Here is a 21855-nt window from a genome sequence, read left to right as displayed (position 1 = left end):
ATTTATGTAATTCTACTGATAATGAGCATGATTGATTTAATATTCTTTCCTATTTTTTAATTGATTCACATCGCCCAACATACAAAATAAATTAATCATTAGCATAGTGTTTCATACGGGAAGGTTTATGTGGAAGGCTAACAATGGTTTTTGGATATATATGGAAAGGTAAATATGGCTTTAGAAATAGAAGGAACGGGAAATTCCACAATACAATAGAGAATTATTTGTTTTCTCTCCCCAGCCTCTACATCGAATCGGTCATTGTCATATTAGTCCGTTAGAGTGGGAGTGGTTCGATAAGACACTCTTTGATGTGATCCTTCACCTCCCATTTGGAAATGCCGAACCCATCTCCATCCTTGAATATCACCATCGTCACCCTCGTCTCATCAAAAATCATCTTCTTGCACGCCAATGGCGCATGATCGTTGGCCTTCATAAACTCCCTTGTCAGCTCCTTCATTGCTGCCTCGAGAATGCCATAGATGTGATTCAGAGCCTCATCTTCTTTACATCCACGGTGACCTTTCATGTAACATTCAATGCTAGAAGCCAATTCTCCATGAGCCTTCTCGGCTTTATATCTCTTTGTGTCGTTCGTGAGGCGAGAAATGAGGTTATTCAGCTCTGTAAGAACACGTCTCCCTAGATAGTCCACTTTCTCCAATGCCTATTGCAACAAATTTTGCCCGTCCATTATCAACACTCCTCTCAGCAGAAGTATACGTTGACCGATGGAAGTGATCCCATTCTTGATGTACTCGTCCAAGCTAGGCACATACTCAGCAGCTAACCACTCAGCTTCTTCGTAATAACCCAGAAGATAATCCTCCCACTGTTCAATATCAATTTATCCATATATTAACATAAAAATCACTATCAAACCACATGTTAATCAATTAATACCGAGATCCTTTCGTCTTAAAAATCCTTTCTTCTAAAAAGCCTTGTATGCATGTATTAACGAAACAATTCAATTTTACTTACTCCTTTTCTGAAAAAGCTAACCAATTCTCGCCCCTTTTCCTTCTCTGCCTCCCAAGCAACTTCATGAACTATGTCATAATAGATTTTTTAACATAGTTTCATATAGTCTGGTAGGTTTTATGTATAAGAAAGGTCCCACCTGAAAATGTTGAGCCAACATAACTTAATTATCATCATAATCATCTAGGATGTTGAACTTATCCCTTAATTTGTATAACCTTGTGTTTGATTAGCTGCAGCATCATGTAATAGAAACAAAGTGGTCTGCAATGCAATGCGATCCAATCGTGATGACCTGTCCCTACCTTCTGACAGCCTTAATGAATAGATTCAATTCATCAAGGGTTCCATATGTGTCGTACATATCATCCAGGACTGTCTACAAACAAGAAACTTTAGTAAAGAGGAATCTGCATTTGGCATGCTGGGGCTCATACGTACCCGCCGCTATTAAGAAGTAGAATTCTAGAGGCCTCTCCCAAGCAAAGGTGAAGAGAGGCAACCCAGAATCTCTAAACCAGCTGTGATGTCATGTGCATGTAGAATCAGGCACGATCAGGACATCTAATGATCGAGATGGCTTAAATTTTGTAGGTGAAACGGTTATAATGTTATTTATTACAACTATAATTAGTTACTTGGTCACATTCTTCATCTCTTCTTGGTGGATGGACTGGACAATGTTGAAGTCCAACTTTGCCAACTCCAAAATCTTTTCATTGTTCATGTAGGGCAGCCTGAAATTAGAATATGCAGGACCCTCTCAGTCCCATAATATATAGTGTTATATTTATGAGGAAGAAACGAAAGTGCAGATTATGCAATTATTATATAATGCACAAAATTACTTGTAAACGCTTTTTCCTTAGAGTACATAATCTGGACGATACGCTTGACAGTATCTCTTTGCTTCCACTCTGGGGACACCGGCATGCCATGAAGTCTTCACCGCGTATTTAATCTCCCAGTGGCAAAGGAAAAAAAAATATTAAATCTCATAATGATGAGGAATTCACCCAATCCTTTGTATCAAGCAAACAAGCGACAAGTATATGTATGTTGTGTGCAGTTACCTCTTCTCTTAGGTTTTCCCTGTGGTTCCATGCCCTAAGAGTCTCGCTTTTCTCAAGAGCTTCTCTCAAATATTGAATAGTGAAGCTTTTAGCTTCATCCAAAATGTTTTCTCCTGGAAATACTAGTTGGGAAGCTCTATAAAGGCTCAACATGCTTGCTACATCTTTGTTGAAGTGACCGATCGAGCAAAGGAATTGCCCATCGACATCTTTGAAGTTCTCGAAAATGACTGTTAATAAAACAATGTTCAAATTTTAGAGCATGGAACAGTTGATGAATATGTCTCGGAGAATCTAGGGCATACTTTTTGCTATTATAGATAGAAAATTAAGGAAAATTGATACCTACCTGGAGATACATTTTGATGCAGCCAAAACAGCCGAAATCCCAAAGCAGTGGTCTCAAGATCTGTTATGGGGTTCACGCTTCCCCACTCAATTCCTCGATCATTCCAATGTCTGTAAGAGATAGATTTTGCCAATTTTACACAAGGATTTTTCAGAGGAAATATGGATCCTTACGCTAGTAAAATATAATTTTCTATTGATACCTGTAAACATAATCCAGAGATTCCTTGATTTCCTTTTCAAAATGTCTGTTGATTCCAAGGCGTTCAACATTATCCACGTTCAACATTTTTCAGAGGAAATATGGATCCTTACGCTAGTAAAATATAATTTTCTATTGATACCTGTAAACATAATCCAAAGATTCCTTGATTTCCTTTTAAAAATGTCTGTCAATTCCAAGGCGTTCAACATTATCCACGATCAGGAGGCGTTCCATCAGTTCTATTGGATACAGGCATGGAACTGGAGCGTGGAGGGATAAAATCAATATATTAAAATGTGAAAATTAAACGGAAAAAGGAAGGGGTAATAAATCAATATTTTAAAATGAAGAAGTAAACGGAAAATGGTGGTGACAGGCTCAGGTAATACTTACCAGAATTACTGCCAAACTTAGTTAGAACGCTGTTCAATAACTCAAGGCATTTCATGTCTCCAGTGTGCATGAAGATGCAGGCAGTAGAAGCAGGTGAGCCTGAGAAAGACTCATCTTGGCTTTGAACATCAACTATTGTTTCCCAGTCGACCATATCTTGTATTCCCTCCAAAGATGACAACAATGTTCCGCCATGAATTTCGTCCCTCGAGAGACTACGAACCAAAATTAACATCCATTTATTAGAATATGCATGGCAAGAAATATGGTACAATTTTTGTGTTAAATAAACAATACATGAATTAGGAGGAGGAACTCTGACTTGGCTAATCTCTTCTACCGTTTTGTTTGTAGCAGATGTATATAAGGCAGGTCGTAAGGAAGTGCGAGGTGGAGAAATTGAGCTTCTCTCAACAAAGAAGGAAAAATGATCTCAAAATCTATGACCAAGTTGTCTTGATCTCCTTCGTCCTTTATTACTTGCATATTTTTCTTTATGAATTCAATACCTGCATACATTACCATGCACATTAGGGTCTAGACTAATGGAAATTACATCATCAGGTTGTTGCAAGTTCTATAATAGTATAAGTGTGCGGATGTTTAAAATGGATTTGAAGTATGAAGTTGAAGTTGGTGGGTGGTGGGACTTGTTTTTATATTGTTTATATTTTTTAACACCGAGTTTTAGAGATTTGTATAGAGATAAGATTACTGTAAATCGATTCCAAACCCTAAAACCTTAAAAATAAAAATCAATGATAAAACTTGCTTTCATGATTATGTGAATAGATTAATTAAAAACACTTATGATGATGATAATCTGAAATCCTACAAGTTGCTCATTAATTCTATTAATTCTTACCCTGCTCTACTTGCACATCCCCAACTTTCCATTTATGGAGTGCAAGCACACATGAAAGAGCAGCAAGCAGGCGGTTGTTGGGAATTTTATGGTAAATTCCAAAACAAATAAATTGAACAGAGAACAATGCTCTATTTTCTCCATAGGATCTTTAACACAGGGAAGCAAAAAAAATTTCTCCAGAGAACAGAGTTTCAGCAACACACATAAAATTTTCTATTGATTAATAAACTGCCTGTTACATATTTCTTCCTCTCACTCAGAGGGATTCACCAAGAACTTAAAAAGAAATTACTCTGTCTCCTTTTGAAAAGATTTACACTGCTGTGTGTAAATTTTTCATTTACATTTACTGTTGTAAATAAAAAAATTCTTACATATCCATTCTTCACATTACATTTCAATCAAAAAAATACATATGCGCTGCTGCATATATTTCCCTCACGTTGCTGCATTTACATTGCATTTCCCTTTTTAACAAAAAGTTACATTCGCCCTCTGCTCTGTTTTTGTTTCGCACTGCTGTGCGTTTCTTCCCTTACATTACAATACACACCTCAAAAGAAAACATTACATTGCATATATTTTTTAACAAAAAAATGACCATACCTTTCTTTTAATTTGCCATACTTCCGTGCATAAAAAAAAAAACATTAAAACTGAAGCATTTCACCTACAATCTATGAACTAATGTAAATACCATTAATTACTTTACTGCAGTAAACTGCGGTCAAACCCAAAACTTCATGCTATGTCTAAATGGTGCAGCGTTGTATGCAACTTCAGCTTCAATCAATGGTGATCTGCCTTCCTTCCAATCCAATGGATATTGCTTACCCAAACTAAACGAATAATACGTCCCGATGAAAAGATGTTTTGCAAAATGTACAGGTGACACGTGTCAAATGGTGATTGTATCGGGGGCGTTTGAGAGAATACCACCAACTTGTGAAAAGCGGTGCGATAAACTCATGGCGGTTTTGTTGAATTAAATGTTGTTTGACTAGGTAGCAATTGGAGTTATATTTTCAACACTCCCCTTTAATTTCAACTGCTGGGTTATCAGTCATACCCAGACATTTTCTCAAAAATTCAGAGCTTTTCTGGTCCAATGGCTTTGTCAGAATGTCTGCGACCTGTTCCTGAGTCCTGCAATGTTCTAAGACAATTTCTCCATTGTTTACCAATTCCCTGATGTAATGAAACCTTGTGTCAATGTGTTTAGTTCTCTTATGAAACACCAAATTCTTGGATAATGCAATAGCTAAGCTATTGTCACAAAAAATTACCATTCCTTTTGCCTACTCTTGGCCTAAGCTCCTTAACATTCTTCTCATCCAAACTGCTTGGCATGTTGCTTCTGTAGCTGCCACATATTCTGCCTCTGCTGTAGACAATGCTACAACAGGCTACTTTTTAGAAGCCCAAGAAATGGCTCTTGAACCCATGTGAAAGACATAACCAGATGTGCTTTTCCGATCATCTACACTTCCATCCCAACCACTATTAGTGTATCCAATTAAATCTAAACATTCTGAAGTAGTATATAAAATGCCAAACCTTTTAGTACCTTTAACATACCTCAGAATTCTTTTTGCTGGCTTCCAATGTGCTTCTTTTGGCCTCTCCATGAATCTGGAAATTAAACTAACAACAAACATTATATCTGGCCTAGTTGCAGTCAAATACATTAGGCTGCCAACTATGCTCTTATACAAGCTAGGATCAAAATCCTTGCTGCTGTCCTCTTTGCTGAGCTTTAATCCCATCACTGTGGGAGTGATTGCTTCCTTGTTGTCCTGCATATTGAATCTCTCCAATACTTCATTAACATATTTTGCTTGTGAAATAAAAATTCCATTTTCACTTTGATCTACTTCTATTCCTAAGAAGTATCTCAGAAAACCCATGTCAGTCATTTCAAATTCTTCTTTCATGACTGTTTTGAAATTTTCAATGGGATAATCATCATTACCTATTAAAATAACACCATCAACATATAACACAAAAATTAGTATTTTACCATCCTTTTCTTTGATGTAGAGGGTGGGTTCTCCCTCACACTTTTCAAATCCATTTTCCAGTAGATAGGAATCTATCCTACTGTACCATTCTCTTGGTGCTTGCTTCAGCCCATAAAGAGCTTTCTTCAATCTGCACACTTTGTGCTCTTGGCCTTCCTTTTCATAGCCTAGAGGTTGTTCAATGTAAACCTCCTCCTTTATCACACCATTTAGGAATGACGACTTCACGTCCATTTGGTAAACTTTCCACTTGTTTTGTGCTGCTATGGACAACACTACTCTCACGGTTTCCATTCTTGCAACCGATGCAAAAGTTTCCTCATAGTCTCTCCCATACTGCTTCTTATATCCTTTGACAACAAGTCTTGCCTTGTGTCTTTCTATCTTGCCTTCAGCATTACTCTTGGTCTTGTAAACCCATTTGACTCCAATGACTTCCTTTCCTTTTGGTAGTTCAACCAAATCCCATGTCTTGTTTCTTTCTATGGCATTGATCTCCTCATCCATAGCTTTTATCCATTTCCTATCCTTAATTGCATCTTCGAAATGAATAGGGTCATCGACATGACAATATAAATCAAACAAAGAATTCATACCTTCATCATAAATGTCATTTAAATTTCTAAACTTCTTACCTCTTTCATTTGGTGTACAAGTGCTTGAAGACGCACTTGAATTTCCTCCTTGTTGTGTGCTTGGAGAAGTGCTTTCAATTTTCCTCAAGGGTGTCTCTTGCTGCCCTTGTGTTGGTGCTGCTATTTGGGGATGTATTTTAGCCATCTCCTCATCATCTTCATCATGAGACAAACAGTTTTTAACATTCACTGTTTTCTCTATGCTTCCATCCCAAGCTTCCTCCTCAATGAATTGAACATCTCTGCTCACAAAAAACTTCTTGGTAGATGGGATATACAACCTGTAAGCTTTGGATTCCTCATTGTATCCAATGAAAATACATTTCTCCCCTTTGTTGTCCAACTTCTTCCTTAGCTGATCTGGAATTTGTGCATAAGCCACACATCCAAAAACTTTCATGTGGGTGACTCCTTGCTTTCTCCCACTCCATGCTTCTTCCAGAACTTTGTTCATCACTGCTTTTATAGGACACCTATTCAAAATATATACTGCACAATGTACAGCTTCAGCCCAATAATCATTTGGCAAATTCTTTACCTTCAACATGCTCCTCGCCATATCCATGATTGTCCTGTTCTTCCTTTCAGCAACTCCATTTTGCTGCGAGGTGTACCTAGCTGTAAATTGCTTATGAAATCCATTTTCTCTACAAAACTGTAGGAATTCCTTGGAGATATACTCACCTCCTCTATCAGTTTTCAAAACTTTGATATGCAGCCCGCTTTGGTTTTCTACAAGTGCTTTGAAATTTCGAAATTTTTCAAACACTTCACTTTTGTTCTTTAGAAAATAAGCCCAAGTCTTTCTGGTGAAATCATCAATGAATGTTAGAAAATATTGGTCGCCTACTAATGACGGGGTTTGCATCGGTCCACATAAATCTGAGTGGACAGTCTCTAAGGGTGCTTTTTCCCTTATGCTTTTCCCTGATGGAAAACTTTCTCTCTGTTGTTTCCCCAAGATACAACCTTCACAAAGGCTGTCTGATTTCTCTATCAATGGTAATCCTCTTACCATTCATTTTCTACTCAACAAGTTAAGACCTTCAAAGTTGAGATGTCCAAATCTCAAGTGCCACAACCAATTTTCATCCTTTGGTACGCTTTGGAAAGCCTCTTGGGTAATTGTTGCAATTACTTCTTTGTTTTTCAAATCTACCCTTATTCTGAGAGGGAACATCCTGTTCCTCGTCATCTTCACTTCAGCAATACATCGTTTGCTGGGTGCTCTATCCATGATGGTGCATACATAATTCACAAAGAAAACATTGTACTCCTTTTGAACAAGTTGTCTAATACTTAAGAGGTTACACTTCATTCCAGGAACATAATAGACATCTGATATGGTTTTCTTTTCACCTTCCTTTGTAAATATTTTTACTTCTCCTTTTCCCATAATAGAAACTTTACTATCAGTCCCAAGTGTGACTTGTGACTTCACACTCTGATCTAAATTGGAAAACAAGGCTATGTTTCCTGTCATATGGTTAATGCAACTGGAGTCTAGAAACCATATATCATCACTAGTTGTTTCAGCCATGTTACAAGCTAAAAGCACATTATCTTGGTTGATATTTTCTCTAGTGATATTTGCACTAGATCTATTATTCATGTCATGCTGCTTCTTCCTACGTTCATTGGCATAATGCCCATATTTTTTACAGTAGTAACATTGGACATTGGATTTTTCATACTTTTTCCTTGAGCATGATGTTGTCCACTTTGTTGGCTACTGCCTTGGCCTTGGTTCTGATTTGGATTGCTGCCTCTTCCTTGATCATTTGCTGGACTGTTTCTTCCACCTTTGTTTTGGCTTCTAACTCTTCCTCTCTTGTTTCCTCTGCCTTGACCTCTCCCTCTTCCAAAGGACATCTGGGTCTTAAAGGCTTCTTCTAGAGATGAGTTTTTATTTCTACTCAACCTCTTCTCATGTGTTATCAGTGATGCATGAAGTTCATCAACTGAAAATTTTGTGAGATCCTTTGTCTCTTCTATGGTGGTGACAATCACATCGAACTTTGAGGGTAGGACCCTCAATAGTTTCTCCACAATCCTCCTTTCTTCAAGAGTTTCTCCATGAGACCTTATTTGTGTGACCAGACCAATCACATGTGTGAAGAATGAGTCAATATTGTCTGACTCCTTCATGCACAGATTCTCAAAATCTCTCCTCAACAATTGTAGTTTTGTTGTCTTCACTTTCTCCATGCCTTGATAGGCTACCTTGAGAGTTTTTCATGCTTCTTTGGATGTCTTGGCTGCTGCTATCCTTGGAAACACACTCTCATGCACTACTTGATATAAAAATACAAGGGCTTTTGAATCCTTCTTCTTATTGCTCTTCAATAGATCTTTCTCTGCCTGAGTTAATCTATTAAACTCATCTTCATCTCCTGGTTCTTCAAACCCATATTCAACAAGTTCCCATAAATCTTGTGAGGCAAATAGGGCTCTCATGGTTATTGCCCAATAGTCATAGTTTTTCCCATTAAACTGTGGGAGCTGAGTATTAAAAATACCCATGCTAGTGCTGGAGCAATCCATTCCTTGCACTCTCATCTATGCTTCAAATATTTGACTGTGTATTTAAAAAACACTGACTGTCTTCAACAGCTACACAAAAAACTTTGAGAAATACCTGGATCCTTTCTTGACTGAGTCTTCACTCTACTGGACAAGCTGTTGCAGCAAAAGAACCTTCCTTCAACTTCTTTGACACCTTCAAAGAGCCTAAACTTGGCTCTGATACCACTGTTGGGATTTTCTGGTAAATTCCAAAACAAATAAACTGAACAGAGATCAATGCTCTGTTTTCTCCATAGGACTTTAACAAAGGGAAGCAAAAAAAATTCTCCAGAGAACAGAGTTTCAGCAACACACATAAAACTTTCTATTGATTAATAAACTGCCTGTTACATATTTCTTCCTCTCTCTCAGAGGGATTCACCAAGAACTTCAAAAAAAATTACTCTGTCTCCTTTTGAAAAGATTTACACTATTGTGTGTAAATTTTTCATTTACATTTATTGCTGTAAATAAAAAAATTCTTACATATCCATTCTTCACATTACATTTCAATCAACAAAAATACATATGCGTTGCTGCATATATTTCCCTCACGCTGCTGCTTTTACATTGCATTTCCCTTTTTAACAAAAAGTTACATTCTCCCTCTGCTTTGTTTTTGTTTCGCACTGCTGTGCGTTTCTTCCCTTGCATTACAATACACACCTCAAAAAAAACATATTACATTGCGTATATTTTTTAACACAAAAATGACCATACCTTTCTTTTAATTTGCCATACTTCTGTGCATAAAAAAAACATTAAAATTGAAGCATTTCACCTACAATCTACGAAGTAACGTAAATACCATTAATTACTTTACTACAGTAAACTGTGGTCAAACCCAAAACTTCACGCTATGTGTTATAGACATTTTTGTGCCTCGCAGCATGGAGCATGAAATGTCAATAATTACAGGGATCCTCAGTCCCTAAACATGTTGTTCTTACCCCTAAAAGAACAAGGTCAGCAAACCACAGCACTTCCCATCAGTTCTCCACCTGAAAACACTCAAAAACAGGCTATTTTTGGATCGTGTCAGCTGCTCCACTGAGCATCTGCGCTGGAATGCAACTGCTCCTCCTTGTACCTGCGCTGAAAGTCAAATCTAATGAAGGCTACCTGCGCTGGGCGAGATTGGCCAAGTGGCACAGTCATTCTGCAAGGTGTCAATTGCCCAGGAAGCTTCCAAACTGACACTTGGTTCATGGGATTCGCCCTGTGATGAGTAAGAGGTACTTGATCTCCATGTGTAAGCAAGGATCTCCAAGTGGACTCAAGAACTGAAGTTTAAGTGAAGAGGGAGGGGACACTAGTCAGCTTCATGCCAGCCTCAAGCTGACTCATCCTCTCTTCTTCTCTCCTATATATAGAGCTCTTCTATGAGGTCTAGGGAGGCTGGAATTTTGTGCAAAGTAAGGAAGTGCTGTTGGTTTACAGTTAGAGTTATTGGGTGATTGTTTTTCCAGAGGTGAAGAGGAGACTTCTTGCTGCTGTGGAGGTGCTGCTGGATTGGAGCCATTGATGGTTGTAACCTTCTCAGAACCCTGTTACTTTTATCAATAAAGCTTTGAATGTTCTCCTATATACTTGTATTGCATTGATGTATTGTATTTACTTGTATATTTGATTCACTCTAATCCATGCATCAGTTATGAGTACATGTATCTTGTAGTTTTCTTCTCTCTGTTGTGCAGGATCTGTGTGTAGCTGGACCGGCAAAGGGAGCAAGGAGCTGGGAACAAGAGACAAAGAGAGAGGATAAGGATCGACAAAAGCGAAAGACACCGGTTGGTTAATCTTTTCTTCCTTCTCTCTGTACTTTCATAAAGGAAAACATTAAAGCTTTACTTTCAGTTGTTGCTAAAGACTGTCACCTTTAGAGTAGGGATAGGGTCATCCGAGTCGGATACTTTTCCCCACAACAAACTGGCGACTCCACTGGGGACCCTAGTATCTTGTTGGTGTTTGTAGTATCTTTGCTATTCATTTCCTGAACCAAAGAGTACCGAATCGAAAAGCTTTTGACTATATCAAAAGCGAAGTAGAGGGGCTGCTACTCTTTCTCATTTTGAGCAGATTCATGATTTGAAGAGCTGATCTACAAAAGACTCTTGTACTCTTTGTGATAGCTTTTCATCCTCTTGATCACCCCTTAGCTTGTACTTGACCTATAGCTTTTTATTTCAGCAAAAACAGTGCATTTTTTAGCTTTTTATGACCCGGAAATCCTTGTAAACGCAACTCTCGTGTCTCAGTGCAGGCTGTCCACAGGCAGTCTGCATTCCAGCGCAGGTACTCCCTTCGGGAACTGTGCTGAGAGTCAATTTGACAGACCAGAGCCTGCGCTGATCCAGTTAGGCTATGTCTTCCTGAGGTTTCCCACTGTGTCTTAGCCCTGTTTTCACTGTTGTTTTGCTGCTGATTGCTTGTCATTGTACTTGCTGTAAACCAACTTTCCTTGACATTATCCCGCCTCAGTTGTGTGATGAAACTGTGATTGTTCTTTCAGTATTTCTTGTTTCAGTTACAGTTTCCCATTGTGAAAAGCGAACCAGTATAGCTGTGGCCTCTTAGATCCTGAACTGTAAAAGTGTCGTTGTGATCTTAAGAGCTAGTTTTATTACTGTTCATGGCTGTTTGAGTTTGTTTGTTTTTCATTTTATGGTTTGAATTCATACATTTTTATTGTCGAAACAAGTACCTGTAAGGTGTCTTTTGATTTTAGACAAAACTTGTTTGTTTACGCTTCAAATTGAATTCGAAAATTATACGACAGTTTCCTTTTTTGTCTTACATCAACATTAAAGGAAAAGAAAAGAAATACATGCATCTCGCATTTGCATTTTTGATAAGTTTGCGTGATTGATCTAGGAGAAAGTGCATTAGTTTGTGCTTTGTGCTCTGTGTGGAAAGATAGTGTTTTTCTCTCCCCTCAGTAGTTAGGATTTTCAAAGCTAAAAAGATTGTAAAGCTTGCTTATCATTTTAGCTACATTTAGGAATTTGTACCAATACATCTCGTGGTGATCCTGAAAGACAAATTGCTAAACAAGATCAACTTAAAATATATTGAATGAATCTAAAAATGCTTTGTAACATAACGCTCACAATAGAGGTCTAGGTAGAGACGTGTTCCGGCGTCGTTAAACGTAGTGACTGTCGATCTCTACGAAGGTGGGTGATTCCTCCTGAGGGACGATAACACTAATACGGACTTGTGCTCCCGCGTACCATCGCGTATATTGGGAGACCCCTATAGGCATTTATCCTTTATCCTTAGGAAGTCGTGTCGGCCGCCCTACTGATCGCGATGCAGTGAACACAGCATTCACGAAGATCGACCACCCGTACCGTAAAACGTATTTTGTGGTTTCGCGAAAGGTTTGGCACACCCTCTGCCTAGATCTCCAGAGCAGTTTCTTTTGGCCTTTTTCAAACTCTATAACTGAAAAAGTCCAACCGAGCATTTGTCACTTCGGGCTCGTTAATACATCGAAGGCGACTAGAGTCATCTTTAGCTTTTTCTCGACTCTTAAAACATGAAAAAGCAAAGTTGTGTCTAAAAGCGTCTAATAAAATTCATTCAATACGGAAACATAATTCCCATTTTTGTATTTTAGTTGATCGAGTAATCCACAACCGTGGAGGAAAGTCAATTAGAACTCCGTCGTTCGAGGAGACTCGCGAGTCAACCGTCTTTGTCTCCGGAATCGAGAGTAGTACGGACGAAGCAAACTCGCTTGACCGGGTCAAAATCTCCCATTAAAGTTAGAACAACAGTTCCGACAACATCTGAGATTCTGGTCACTCCTAATATTTCTGGAATCCCTGCCTCTATTGAAGAAGTTCAACAGCAACAGAGGGACAGTTGTACTGATCCTAGTCTGAGGACAAGTACTTGCATAACTGAACTAGTTCCATCTGAAACCGGTCCACAGAGTCTTGTTGCTCAAACAACTGTCGCTGTCGAAGCAACCCCTTCTTCGGCACCAGAAATCTTTTACGGACCTGACGGTCTTCCTCTTCCTCCTGGTCTGATTGCAATAGAGGAAATCGTAGAGGACCAGCAAGCAAATACTCCAACTCATTTTGGAGTAGGCGCCACTCTTTTTCCTTCTGCATCAGAAGTTTGTCCATCGCCTCTGGAAGTTCCTGTAGAATCGTTAGGCAGTTTATTGGATAGACTTAAAATGTCTGAGCAACCGTCGACATCTAGGACTGTGCCAAATGACACAGCGACAACAGAAGCTCCTGCTGTCACTCCGACGATGTTTGCCGGCATACCAGCTGTCCCGACTAGCTCTCAACAGCTAGAAGGAGTCCACCCAGGGACTATTATGACAACTTGGTCTGTTCCAGTTTGTTCTTCCGGTATAATACCCGGTAATTCTTATGTTGAAACTAGACAAATTGATCCCTTTGGAAATCAGTTTGGACCATCCAGTCCTCAAAGGCAATCTATACCCTTGAGCTCCGGATTGTTACCATATGGGGGGCAATATGCCCTTTCACTTCCCCCTCCGGGAGGATACCCATACGGCAGTTTTCAACCGCATTCAGGTCTGACTGAAGTTACGACGAGTGGTTGGGTTCCTATGTTGCCCCAACAACCGAGAGTTGTATATTCCATGCAACAATGTGTACCTATGTCTAGCATCCCGACGACGCCAGCAATTGTAACCGTGTCGCAAGTTCAATCGATGCCTGTTGTATGTCAACCCCAAGTTGTAATGCAACAGCCCCTTGACCCTGCAACACAACCACAATCGCCAACTGCCGGGACGACACAGATACAAACGGGAACCATAACTTCGCATCTTGGTCTGTCGGTTAGTATCGCACAGCAAAACATGGCTTCGCAGCCATGGATGGTGCAATACCAACAACCTCAGTTTCAACAGGTGTACCAGGGATCTGAGCAACAGATCTTTGCAAATAGTGGGCAACCCTATATTCAGAACGGGTTAAATCAACCACTTTACAGTGGCCAAACCCACCAGCCATATCAGTCCTATCAACATCAGTTGCATTATGCTGGTATGCAAAGGCCTACTGCTCAGGCGATTCCATCGTATCCTGGGTACGCCTCGCCAAACCTGAATCAACAGTTGCCATTCGTGGCGACTCTAGAATTACTAGATTTACATCGATTGACGAATGATCCAATCGCCTATGCCCATTGGTGGCCAGCGATTCCACACAAACTTCCTTCGGATATTCCTAAATTCAATGGAAATCCTGGCGAAGACCCGTCGAATCATGTGATGACTTTCCATCTGTGGTGTTCGTCGAATACCTTGAATGATGATTCGATAAGGCTTCGCCTTTTCCAAAGGACATTGACTGGTCCGGCGGCTAAATGGTATATTGAATTACCTAGAGCCTCTTTCGACAATTTTAGTTCCCTAGCCACGACTTTCTTAACACACTTTCAGTTACCTATAAGGTACGAAACTGGAACAGAGATCTTAACCAATTTCAAGCAGACAACGGCCACACATATATCAGATCATATACATGAGTGGCGTCGTCGTCGCAGAATGGTGAAGACCTATGTTCCAGATCAGCTATTAGCTGAGTGGTTTATAAAGTCGCTTCTTCCTGCTATAACAGAAGATGTGGCCAAGGGAGGCGTCGTAACAGAGGAGCAAGTTATTGCTCGTGCCCAGTATTTAGACTTAGTATATACTCAGTCTGGCACGCTCTATGACAAGATACCTGATGCCCCTAGACCGGAATTTTCAATTCCTCCCCCTCCTGGATCAAATAGTGACTATCATGCCGGCGATGGTGTGATTGGCACTGCAAACGCAAAGTCAACACGGGATTCGTCTAAGAAAACCCGTAAGACTTCGAATCAAAATGCAAATGAGGAACTTCTTGCCTCGGAAGTAAGTGCCGTGTCGGACGACAAGGGCAAACAACTGAAGCAACCAAGAGACAAGAAGAAAAAGAAAGGGAGAAAAGGGAAACCCCCTTCGGGGTGTCATATATGCGATGAGGATCATTGGACAGCAGATTGTCCATGCAAAGCTGAGCTTAAAAGATTCTTTAAGAGTCCGAAAACCTCAGCTGTGTTGACTGATCCGTTTCCTAATCCTGGTCAAAATCTGGTTGCTAATCAAAATGCTTCCCGATCCCAAGTGCTTATGTTGTCTACCTCAAAGCAGCAAAATAATGCTTTGACAAGGAATAAAGATTACAGGAATTCAAGGCTGTCGAATAACAAGGCTAATGAACAACCTAGTAGTTCGACGACAGCTTTGACCAAAGTTGTGCCACCCATCATTCCTGAACCAATGATAAAGTTGCCAAAGGGAGTAGTACATAAATCGACATTTAATCCTCGTGCCAAAATAGCACAGAATTATAATATAATAGAGGACCTGGCCCAATCGCCGTCTGCTATGTCGACACTTGAGGTACCGCAAAATTGCCCCTCCCAAGAGCAAACTTTATTATCAGCAATAGGTGGGATTGGCCCAATGGATTCCAATCTTGTGGCCTTTGATCATAAAGGATATGACCCTAAGTTACCAGCTCAACTAGCTTTCCTTATTCAAGTGAAAGCCCTCAACAAAACTGTTCATCGAACAATTATTGATGAGGGGGCATCTACATGTCTTATGTCGATGAATTGCTGGAAAAATTTAGGCTCACCACCCTTGTCGAAATCGTCGACGACGTTAAAAGCATTTGATGGACGATCATACACTCCATACGGGATTTTAAGTAACTTGCAAGTTGAACTGGGGGGCAAAATAGTAGAAGTCGATGTTGAAGTAATTGATGGAAACCTCGATTACAACATCCTACTAGGAAGGCCCTGGATATATGCCATGGCCGCAGTCGTGTCGACTTACTTCAGGAAGATTGCATTTCCCTTTCAAGGAGGGATTACAGTCGTCGACCAACAAACTTTCCTCCCCGACAGTTCACAAGTTACGGGAAGCATTCCAATGATCCATGGAAGCGATCATTCGCTTCAAAATATTGGAGTAGGTCTCCTAAAAGACCCTGCCTTAATGGGTACTTTTGCCCTACCGCCTGCAAGAAATCTGGCGGAAGTGGCCACAGTGGAAACCTACAATATGAAATCTTCTATATCTAATGGATTCGGAAGATTCCTGAACATTTTGTCAGCATGGATCATCGCCCTAATGGAAATACTGTAAATACAGTGGGCTCCGAGGACGGTTCTAATCTCGTGTCAACCTCGTTAAAAAATGAAACAAGGAGTCATGAGGATAGTTCTTTTACTATGTCAACCTCATTAAAAAATGAAACAAATCCCCTTTCTCAAAGGTAAACCTTCATTCCAACCACCGAGTTGAATGCAATGAAGCTTGGGGGGCATGCACCTCGTTTGCATTATTATGCTGGGGGCATGTAAAATTAATCGAGCAGTTTTAGCAATGTTCATGCTCGTTAAAAAATAAACACAAGAATCGAGCAGTTTTACCACGGAATTTATGCTCGTTAAAAAATAGAAAAGTGTGAGCAAAAGTTTCCACCAGAGTTCAAGCTCATTAAAAAATGAACCTATCTCGGTAAATAACCATTGCGATCGTAAATTTATCAACCTTAAAAGCCTTGGTCGTGTTTTCATCCATCACCTCCACTGTCATTTGGCCGGTCGTTCACCCCCATATGTGTGTTTACCCATTTTGAGGAGCATCTGCGAAGAGTGATTTCATCTAGCCATCCTTGTGACACTACCGTGATTGGAAAATTCCAATTTGTACCTGGAATCTGCTGCTATCCCTGTTTATCACTCGTTCCTCAAAAGACGAGTCTTCTTTGAGCTCTTTTCACTGACTCGTAAAATATGAAAAGTTTGCCGAGTTTTGGCCTTCCAGCTCGTTAAAAGGACCGGAAGAGCTATCCCTCATTTAGACTTTAATCTTTTTGGACCTGAGGGATTATTACACAAAAAGATCGAGCGCTTGTCTTGTTCGGCTCGTTAAAAGTACCGAACACCCATCCCTTCTGTATTGTTTTATACTTTTTCGGACTTAAGGGATTAGATGACGAAAAAGGAATTATGGAGTTAACTTTCTGTACCTTTTTAGACTCTCTAAAGATGAAAAGGACCGAGTTTTCTTTGTCGTTAGACTCGTTAAAATGATTAAATAGCGACAAACTTGTCTTTAGACGAGAACGAGTTTCCCTATCGCTAAGCTCGTTAAATCATAGCGATGGGCTTGCCCGAAGGGCAGGTTATAGAACAAGCATATGTTATCCTCCTCAAGCTTGACAAAAATAAAGAGGTACTGGTCAGAAATGACTGGGGAAAAATTGGGAGAACATCAAAGCTTAATGGTAGCAAGTCACTCTTGAACATGACACTTTTCCTCCGTACCACATCGGGTTGGGTTGCTTCATTCACCGGTCTCATCACCATGGTCCTCGCCAAACCATCCACATTTGGGGTAATGCTACCGATCCATCGCATCAGTGTCGTTATATGTTCAAGAGGGGTCATTCTGAAAGTGTCAACCGTGTCCCATCCACTGCCATACATTATCCTTCATCCATTCATGATCGCCACCCTGAATCATATATCACAGTTTGTTTTCACCTCCACTAAAATCATTAGCTCCGTTCCGTGTCATTGATGTGGGATTCATTAAGGCCCTCCTTTGACAGATCGCTTCTTGTCGACTTCAGCTCATTATCCAAGAAGTTGATCTAGGAACAACCCCATCAGTACTTTGAAGCTTGCATGCCTCAATGGCAAGTTTCTCACTTCCGGCGACAGGTATACATCAATGACCTTCGACCAGAAGATTTTGCGTGGCGTTCGACGCCAAGTCCTTTATTCACGCCACGTGAATTGTACTGCAGTACCTTGAGGGTCATTATCATTATCGGTGATTCCTCTCGCGCTTTTTAACGGTTTTCATCATTGACCGGTAATCAAGCGATGTCTTTCCATGTTCGACTTCAGCGAAATTCTCACATGGATCGACTTGTACTTAGAGTGAAGATCGAACGAGTTTGAAGACCCCGGATCTAGTTTCATCCATCCGGGCTGCGATACATATTCAGGAAATATAAAAGCATTTGTCATGTACATCATTGCAGCAGATGATCATCCTACTCAAAGGATGATAATTTCAGCAGAAAATTATCAGTCTACCATCAGACGATCGTCTGTTCTATGTACCAAAATGTATTTATAAAGCTGAGCATGGGAATGCCCGCCTCAGCTAGATCATGAAAACAGAATGAAAAATAATGTATTGTATTGTATTGTATTACAGGGCACCTCTCAGCACTTGAATGAACTTCGGACCCTCTGGATAAAGCATTTCACCCGATAAATGGCCTCATACTTTAGGGGGCAACTGTTATAGACATTTTTGTGCCTCGCAGCATGGAGCATGAAATGTCAATAATTACAGGGATCCTCAGTCCCTAAACATGTTGTTCTTACCCCTAAAAGAACAAGGTCAGCAAACCACAGCACTTCCCATCAGTTCTCCACCTGAAAACACTCAAAAACAGGCTATTTTTGGATCATGTCAGCTGCTCCACTGAGCATCTGCGCTGGAATGCAACTGCTCCTCCTTGTACCTGCGCTGAAAGTCAAATCTAATGAAGGCTACCTGCGCTAGGTGAGATTGGCCAAGTGGCACAGTCATTCTGCAAGGTGTCAATTGCCCAGGAAGCTTCCAAACTGACACTTGGTTCATGGGATTCGCCCTGTGATGAGTAAGAGGTACTTGATCTCCATGTGTAAGCAAGGATCTCCAAGTGGACTCAAGAACTGAAGTTTAACTGAAGAGGGAGGGGACACTAGTCAGATTCATGCCAGCCTCAAGCTGACTCATCCTCTCTTCTTCTCTCCTATATATAGAGCTCTTCTATGAGGTCTAGGGAGGCTGGAATTTTGTGCAAAGTAAGGAAGTGCTGTTGGTTTACAGTTAGAGTTATTGGGTGATTGTTTTTCCAGAGGTGAAGAGGAAACTTCTTGCTGCTGGGGAGGTGCTGCTGGATTGGAGCCATTGATGGTTGTAACCTTCTCAGAACCCTGTTACTTTTATCAATAAAGCTTTGAATGTTCTCCTATATACTTGTATTGCATTGATGTATTGTATTTACTTGTATATTTGATTCACTCTAATCCATGCATCAGTTATGAGTACATGTATCTTGTAGTTTTCTTCTCTCTGTTGTGCAGGATCTGTGTGTAGCTGGACCGGCAAAGGGAGCAAGGAGCTGGGAACAAGAGACAAAGAGAGAGGATAAGGATCGACAAAAGCGAAAGACACCGGTTGGTTAATCTTTTCTTCCTTCTCTCTGTACTTTCATAAAGGAAAACATTAAAGCTTTACTTTCAGTTGTTGCTAAAGACTGTCACCTTTAGAGTAGGGATAGGGTCATCCGAGTCGGATACTTTTCCCCACAACACTATGTCCAAATGGTGCAGCGTTGTATGCAACTTCAGTTTCAATCAACGGTGATCTGCCTTCCTTCCAATCCAACAGATATCGCTTGCCCAAAGTAAACAAACAATACATCCCGATGAAAAGCTGTTTTGCAAAATGTACAGGGGACACGCGTCAAATGGTGACTGTATCGGGGGCATTTGAGAGAATACCACCAACTTGTGAAAAGTGGTGCAATAAACTCATGGCGGTTTTGCTGAATTAAATGTTGTTTGACTGGCCAGCAGTTGGAATTATATTTTCAACAGCGGACGAATAATTGAAAGTGCGACTCATTCCCCATGAAGCATCTTTTAATTGATTTTTTAAATTCCAATCAATTATCTGGGGAAATTGAGGGCAAGTAGAGCCATCAATGGAAGGAACCCTGGCATCATAAGCAGATGGAGTAATCACTGATTCTCCACCTCCAATTGCAGCACTAAGCCTCACCTTAAGCTCGCTAATAAGTGTCTCCGCACGTTCTCTGTAACTAGAATCCTGTTCAAATGACACAATCCAATAATCATTGGTCATGATCAACGTTACAATATATGTATAATTCATTTGATCAGAAATTAAATGCGATAAAATGGTCATAGAAAAATTGTGCAGTGAATTGAATGAGAGGAAGAATTTACTGATATTGTAAGGCGATTTAAGAGAATGTACGAAGTCATAACCCCAGACATTTGGATGAGGATTGGCCGTCCTTCGGATCAAGTTGTTACTGGCCAATCCATAAGACACAGTAGAAGCTACTCCGCTTTAATAGAAACGCTAGCCATTTGAAATTCTTCGAAGTGGCTAAGACTAATTAAATGCAGAGTTGTAATGGCAAACAAATTTTAGATTGATTGGCTTGGCTTCTAGATACACTGATTTGAACATGACTGACAACTTTAGTACTATATATATATAGAGGGCCAACACTTCTAGATTTGAGAATAGAATCATGGAAGTAAGTAAGTTGCACGCGAATTACGTAACTGACGTCACTGCTTCGCTAAATTTTGAAGGGGAGAGTTTATACGAATATTAATTGAGGAAGTTCCTATTTCCACTTCTATAGCATTAATTGGTGACCATGATTAACTAAAAGTAGGCTTAAATTACGTAACTGACGTCACTTCTGCGCTAAATGCCGAAGGGTATTAATTGGTGATGATGATAAATTAGGTGAGAGTTTATATGAATATCCAAGATTGTCCATTTGTGAACTATTTCCTGCCCACGAGATTGAAACATTTCTTTTGGTATTATTAAATCAAAGTCGAGTTTGTCCATTTGTGAATTATTTTCTGTGCGTGATATTGAAACATTTCTTTTGGTTTTTTTAAATCAAATTCGAGGGGCACAACGTAATTATTTTACGTGCCATTCTCATCGCATTACCACTCACTCCCCTATTCCTATGTCATTCATTTTGTCACGCAACTAGAAGCAAAATCTAGGAATTCTAGTTTTGAAATCAAACTTTACAATTTACTTTTTTATTATTATCATATCCAAATCATGCTTTGATATTTCGAGCTATAACTTATATCATAACACCCTTCATCTAAATTTCCTGCACAGCTTTTGTCTTATTGTTCTGCTTCAATGTCATATTTCCAAATCAAAACTTTAGTAATTAAAATAATATTAACACCCTTAATCTGCCGGTATAATTACTTTATGTAAATCTCCAAATTTATTTTAACTTTGATCCCCACAACTAGCTTGAGTGATTTTGGATTGTGTGCTTGGATATGCCTTGCCCAAATGGAAATGCTAGAGTTTATGAGACTCATTTCTACTATTTGGTTTGTTTTTATACCCCAAGACAAAATTTACAATATGTTCCTATATGGGTATTCAAAGCAAGTTGATCGTGGATTGTGTGCCTGAATATGCCTTGCCCAAATGGAAATGCTAGAGTTTATGAAACTCATTTCTACTATTTGGTTTGTTTTTATACCCAAGACAAAATTTACAATATGTTCCTATATGGGTATTCAAATTAAGTTGTAATTCGTCGTAAAATTTAAAATGGGAATTAAATGGGAAAAATTTCCATTTTGTTGGACCCTTGGCACCAGGTTACAACTATGGACACCTCCTCCTAGGCCTCTATAGATCAAAAATTGATTTATTAGAGGATCTTTAGATAGAGGGTTTTGTTTAATAAAGATAAATGTAGGATTTGAACAAGGAGTTGGATTCTGAAAAATGCTCACTCGAGTGATTATGCATAGTGTGCTCACATGAGAATTAGCCAAACACAAATGTTTGAGGTTAGGAAACTCATTTTTTCGGTTCAGTTTGGTCTTCATACCTGCG

The 21855-nt window shown here is 39.7% G+C and overlaps 1 pseudogene; it reads right to left on the bottom strand.

Annotated features, from left to right (window-relative positions):
* Positions 1-280: 280 nt before the first annotated feature.
* On the bottom strand, positions 281-20424 carry LOC149142945 (alpha-bisabolene synthase-like; annotated as a pseudogene).
* Between the last annotated feature and the right edge of the window lie 1431 nt (positions 20425-21855).

This window comes from Pinus tabuliformis, chromosome X (assembly GCF_031772625.1).
Source record: "Pinus tabuliformis cultivar Carrire ecotype Pingquan chromosome X, CPIR1, whole genome shotgun sequence".
In the NCBI taxonomy this organism is placed as follows: domain Eukaryota; kingdom Viridiplantae; phylum Streptophyta; class Pinopsida; order Pinales; family Pinaceae; genus Pinus; species Pinus tabuliformis.
The sequence above is the reverse complement of the archived record's forward strand: the minus strand, read 5'-3'. Positions and strand labels throughout refer to the sequence as shown.